This window comes from Pongo pygmaeus, chromosome 3 (genome assembly GCF_028885625.2).
Source record: "Pongo pygmaeus isolate AG05252 chromosome 3, NHGRI_mPonPyg2-v2.0_pri, whole genome shotgun sequence".
NCBI classification, from domain to species: domain Eukaryota; kingdom Metazoa; phylum Chordata; class Mammalia; order Primates; family Hominidae; genus Pongo; species Pongo pygmaeus.
In genome coordinates, this window is record NC_072376.2 from 68,472,694 (window position 1) to 68,479,378 (window position 6,685).

Sequence of the window (6,685 nt, forward strand, 5' to 3'; positions counted from 1 at the left end):
TCACTTTCTTCTTTATGCTTTCTCTCTTTAACTTTTGGACATGTCAATATTCTTGCAATTATCATGCTATATTATATTTATTTGCTTCCTATCTAAGCTTTTGAGCTTCATGAAGAAAAGGAGAGAGGCTTATTTAGCTTCATATCCTCAGCACAGCAACTGGCACATAAGAAAGAAGAAACAAGTTGGGGGCCAGGAGGAGGAAGGGAGGAAGGAAAAGGAAACAGATTGGAAAGGAAAGTATGTGATTGGCTGCTCTGTATCTGATGTCATAATCCACTGAGATAGAAGGCAATTTTAACAGCCAATTGGTGGCTCTTACAGTGTCATAATTCTACTACCTAGCCAGGAGTGATTTCTTCTAGAAAGGATAATGTGTCAAGTACCTAGATGGAATAGGGTTTTTGTTTGTTTTTGAGATGGGGTTTCACTCTCGTCACCCAGGCTGGGGTGCAATGGCATCATCTTGGCTCACCTCAACCTCCACCTCTCAGGTTCAAGTGATTCTCCTGCCTCAGCCTCTCGAGTAGCTGGGATTACAGGCATGCACCACCACGCCCGGCTAATTTTATATTTTTAGTAGAAACGGGGTTTCTCCATGTTGGTCAGGCTGATTTCAAACTCATGACCTCAGGTGATACGCCCGCCTTGGCCTCCCAAAGTGCTGGGATTACAGGGGTGAGCCACCATGCCCGGCCTTGGAATAGATTTTAATTTTGTCTACCCTGGATTTTTACCTACATCAGTCAGCTCGAAAGATTTTTAATTGGGTATTTTAAGAAGCCAACAAAAGATGAGCTGAATCCACTGCCTGAAGTGAGAGCTGAAGTGAGAGCTATGTATATTTAGTTCACACTACACCAAACATAAATATATGCAATAAATTACAGGGGATTATATTACGCAGTAGGATTTTCATCTTAATTTCAAGTCTTCCTCACTAAGGACAGTTGCTAACCCTTAGCCAGGGGGCTGATAAGAACAACCTGTGTTTGGCTTGGATGCTCTTTTAAGCACTCCTCAACCTCTCCTGGCTGAGCCACGGTATTCTTGTCCTTCTGCTGTCTGTGTTTGGATCTTGTGTCTTTGGATCAGGGCCTGTATTACTATTTGAAGAAAATCTTTTAGTCTTTGCTGACCCACTTGCATAAAGTTGCCTTTAAATGCAATGTTTATCCAAGGTATTGCTTAGGCCCTTTGTGCTCAGAGGCACTTTGTTCTTGTAGGTAGCAAAACACTTCTTTGTCCACTTAAGTGTTTTCTAACCTGAGTGTTCTGTGTTCTCCTTTCAGGAGTTCCGTTTTGTCCTTTTCTCTGCCACATTAAGGGAAAGGAAAATATTTTCTAAAAAACACCCACTGGAGAACAAATGAATTTATTGGGAACTGAGCGGGAGTCAGGTTCCCCAAATGACAGAAGCAAGAATGCTGTTTCCTGTGTCATATCAAGGAGCACTACCCACTCAGAGCAGCAGTTCAGAATTTTTTTGTACAATTATTTCATGTGCACTATTGATTAAACTATAAAAAACAAGAGGAAATTTTAAATATATCACAAGTGTATCACCTTAGCACCTAAATAAACTATAGAACATTTGCAACAAATACAGATTAGAAGGAGAAAAAACCCAAGGTAGATGTAGTGTGATTTTGGAGAGCTGCAAAATATTTTTCCTATTGCAACCCAGGTTTCCATCATGGGTTTTTCAGAAAAGAAGGCGTCCTCACCCTCCATCTTTTCAGCTCTGCTAGCTAAATGCAATGGCAAGGTCATGCTTCTGTGAAAATCCCCAGAGGAGGAGTAAGCTCAGGACATATCAAGCTATTGCAGAGACACAGTGGGTATGGTCTACCTTGCAAGATGTCCTTAAGCACATCAGGAGAGGGATATGGGATAGCACGAGATAGTCCCTAGGATGAGTGATGTTGAAATAGATCCTTTTCAGCACTTTTAAGAAACATTTACTGGATTTTGTAGTGTGACACAACCATCTGCCTTAAGCATGGGCAGAATTAAGCTCAGTCTCTGTTCCCTAGAATCTCATAATCTATTCAAGAGAGAGAAAAGCAACCATACTTCAACGTGATCAGTTAGAGTAGATAAACGTTCTGTGGAAACAATGACTCCTCCTTTGCCTCCTTTCCCATCTTCTGAAAAAGGATCGGGGAAAGTCATAGAAAGGTGACGTTTAGTGACTGTTTTGGAAGGATGGAGAGACGTTCACCTGGAAGAGATGAGCAACTTGAAACAGGAAGAATCACAGCAAAGAGGCATGAAATTGAATGGAGGGGCACAAAATGACAAATAGTAGTCCAATGTGACTACAGAGTAGTCAGGGAATCAGAGACAAGACTGCAAAGACAGTCCTGGTTTCAACTATGATGGGTCTTATATATCAGCCTAAAGGAATTGATCTTTATTTCATAGGCAGTGGGGAGGCAGCAAAGGGCTGTAAATAGACAAACTGTATGATTGGGTCTCTTTTATATCACATTGGAGGTCACAGAGGTTAAGTATGGAAGGGGCAGAACTGAATCCTTGAAAGAGCACTTAGAAGACACAGAGATGAGGGTTAGTCTAGTGGCCTTCTCTGGGGTATGGTATGGTGAGCATTAGATACCGATGTCAGAGATACTTAGATGCTAGTAATATTTTTTACCCAATAGAAAAAATTAATTTAATATTCATCAGAGCTATTAAGTATGTATTATATACTTGGTTCTTAATGTGTTCAGGACTTAGAGCAACCTGGAAAATAATAACACATTACCTCTGCTTTGTAAGGAACTCAGTCTAATCAGAAGCAAACTGTATATGCATGAAAAGTAAAGTAACAAGATACTGCACTAAGTATCAAATGGGTGGTTACAGCAAATTAGTGCAATAATAGTTAAAAGGAAAGAGCAATAAGGACTGGCTGTCATTGTCAGGAGGTGGTAGAACTGAGGTTGGTTCTGAAAAATGGGAAGAATCTGGAGAGGCATGAATTCACAGATAAGTAAAACAGATGGACAAATAAATAAATTTCAGTATAGTGTGATGTGATAATAGCAGCATGCTTGGGGATCACAGAGAGGTCCACACAAATCAGAAATGTATGACTGGGAGAAGGTTTAAGAAAGGCTTTTCAGAAGAGATATCCCTTGATCTGAGTTTTAGTGGACAAGTAGAGAACAGCTAGATTAAAAGGAGAAAGAGCCACATATGCAAAGGAACAGAGCCATTAAGAACTTGATGAGTTCGGGCAAGTAGATGGGGGCTGCAAATATTGCACATGGATAAAGGGATAGATTACTTTGTCTCTGATTCCCTGACTCCTCGGTAGTCACATTGGATGTGTTTGTGGGACAGGCAGGAAACAAGGCTAAAAAGGGGCAGAAGGACCAAAAGGTTCTAACCTTTTGGTGAAGGACCTTATGTACTAATATAAGGAGCTTAAATTTTATCATGAAAGGTATTGGAGTATGGTAAGCTTGAGGATGAGGAGTGACACGATCAGATTTGTATTTTAGACAGATCATTCCAGAAATAGTATAGAACTACTTTGAGGTGTCTGACTAGATGGTGATATCATTCACTAAGGGAACATAGGAGGACCAGATTGGGAAGAAAGGTTTTGAGTTCAAATTTTTCATGTGTTGAACTTGAACTGTGTATTTGTAACACACAAACTTGGTGGCTTTAAACGACAGAAATTTGTTGTCTTACAGTTCCGGAGGTTAGAAGTAAGAAATCAGAGCCTTCTGGAGGCTCTAAGGGTATATCTGCTCCATCCCTCTTTCTTAGCTTCTGGTAGCGGTTGGTAATTATTGGTATTCCTTGCCTAGTAGAGTGATCACTCCAATCTCTGCTTCTATGTTCATATCATCTTAGTGTATGTTGCCATCCTGTCCTCTTATAAAGATAAGGGCTCATCCTAAATTCAGAGTGATCTCAAGATCCTTAATAACATCTGTCTTAGTCCATTTGGGCTGCTATAACAGAATATGGACTAGGTGGCTTATAAACAACAGAGCTTTATTTCTCACAGTTTTGGAGGTTGGGACGTCCAAGATCAACATGCTTAGAGATTTAGTGTCTGGTGGAGGTCTGTTTCCTGATTCATAGATGTCACTGTGTCCTCACATGGTGGAAGGAACAAACCAATTTTCTTGGATCTATTTTATAAAGGCACTAATCCTATTCATGAGAACTAATCATGAATAGTGATAGCTAATCACCTATCACTTCCTTCTATGATGTGAATGTGTCCCCAAAAATTCATGTTTGGAAATTTAATCTCCAATGCAACAGCATTGGTAGGTGTTGCCTTTTGAGAGCTGTTTAGGTCATGGGGGCTTGGCATTCCTCCCCTCAGAATGACAAGGTGTTCAAGGTAACATCCTGGAAACAGAGACCAGACCCTCATCAGACAACTGAATCTGCTTGGACTTCTCAGCCTCCAGAACTGTAAGAAAAAAAATTTTTGTGCTTTATAAATTACTCACTCTCAGATGGTCTGTTATAGAAGCACAAAATGGACTAAGTCAGCTTCTAAAGGCCCTACCTCCTAATATCATCACACTGAGGGCTAAGATTTCCACATGTGAAATATTCAGGGGAGACACAAACATTCATTCTATAACAATCTGCAAAGACTCTGTTTCAAAGTAACACCACATTCACAGATACTGGAGGTTAGGACTTGGATATGCCTTTTTGTAGGGCACTATTCAAACCACTGCAAAGTGAACAAAGGTATAAGTGTCTTCATAATCTGACTCATACTCCAGCCCTGGGGACCTCTGTTTTGTGCTTCCAAATGCTAATATCATGAAACAGTCAAAAGAAAGAGCAAAATTAAAGGCTGTGATGTATGGCAGAAAGAGCAAAGACTAGTCAGATGGACCTAGATTCAATACTGCCTCTTTAGGAGTTGAAAAGATGGTCAGCCATTTAACCTCTACAAGCCTTGATTTCTTCATTTGCAAAAGAGGCATTGCCAGGCACAGAGTTGACTTTAAATGTCATTATTTCAGGGGAAAAAAAGCTGACAATAGTACATTTGAAAATAACCCACGTTAAAATGTGGTCATGTGAGTGAACTGGATCTCTTTAAAAGAGAATACAAATTGGCATTAAGAATAGTGGGATGTCCTGTCAGAGATGGACATCAGCGATGAGGAAAGAATCCAAGAGAAGGTGATATTCAAATAGCCAAAGGGGCATTGGGTTTCAGGAAAATTGGCTACCAGGTATCTCACCACCTAAGTGGGAGGGAGGTTGGCAAAATCAAGTCAGGGCTTAGAAATTGGGATACTGGGCAGATTTCTAAGATATCTATTAAGTTTAATTACTGTGCTAGACATTGGAGATTAAACGATGAGTAAGACACCTACCTTCCAGATAGAACACACCATCTTTTGAATGAAATCAGCAGGTGGACAAGATAAAAATACAGTGCAATCTGAAGTGCTAGAAAAGGCTAGGCACAGAGTTAAGGAACAGATCTGTGGGAGCCTCTGGAGCCTTTAGAGAAAATATGACGTTTGAATAGACTCTTGAAGGATGAATAAGAGTGTGCGTGCCAGGGAAGAAGAACTTTCCCAGCAGAGAGAAAAATGCAAAGCTTAGGAATTAAGGACTAGAAGATAGGAACTCAGAATCAGTTAAAAGCCCAGTTGTGCAAATTGATCAATGAGACCACAGGCAGAATATTAACACAGAGCCTTACTGCTGACTCCTGCATCATTGGGCTTTAACTTAGAATTTTCCTGCCTAAAATGCATGTTTATCCCACAGACTCGGAGAGGAGTGAGTCTAGAGATATGAGTCAAGTGGTTCCAGCATTTAGGAAAAAAGAAATGCAGAGAGACTGATGACCAGCTAGGTACTGACTCCTACTGAATTAGACAGTACTAGGGCCCAAAGGTGCTTATTAGAAGTGATTCAGCTACATGAGGAACAGTTGCTATTGACTTCACTGCATTTTTTTTTCCAGCTAAAATAATTATTGGATTATATCTACAACAGGGAACAATGAATGTCTACTCAAGTACATTTGAGTGGCTTCCCGGTGTTCAGTAAATGTCGGTTCAATTAGGTTCCCAAGGATATACATGGTAACACTATCTCCAACACTAAATGAAAAATCCATCCCCAGTATCGCAGGATAAAAACATCAGACTTCATAGGCCTCCAAAGTCAAGCAGCCCGAAGAATTCAACGTCCTCCTTGAGGACTCTCAGTCTTCAAGACTCCAGCCACCTAAGTGACCACTTGTTCACTTCTGCCCACGCAGTCACCACGCCTGTCCGCGTCCACTTGTGGTCTCGATATCGGCCCTTCCCACCCTAGTCAAGGAGACCTTGGTCCGAGAAACAAAGAGAGCCTCGCAGCTCCGGATGGCACCGATCTTTCAGCGATGGGGAACAAAGGGGAAGGGGAGAAGCGTTCTCGGTTTTTGAGGGTGCCCTTTCTGAGGAATCTGCAGGCGGCCCGAGGTGGAGCGGAATCCCCATAGGCCCCTTCTGGCCCCTGTGCAATACAACGCGCCCCAGGCCACGGTCCTAGGTGCAGGGGCCGCCGCAGAGCCTGAGCCCGCAGGGCTGGGATGCGGGTCGTCAGGGATGCGGGTCTTCAGGGATGAGGGCTGGGGAGGGGAGGGTGTGAGCAGCGGGTGCCCCCAGTCCCCGCCAGGACGCAA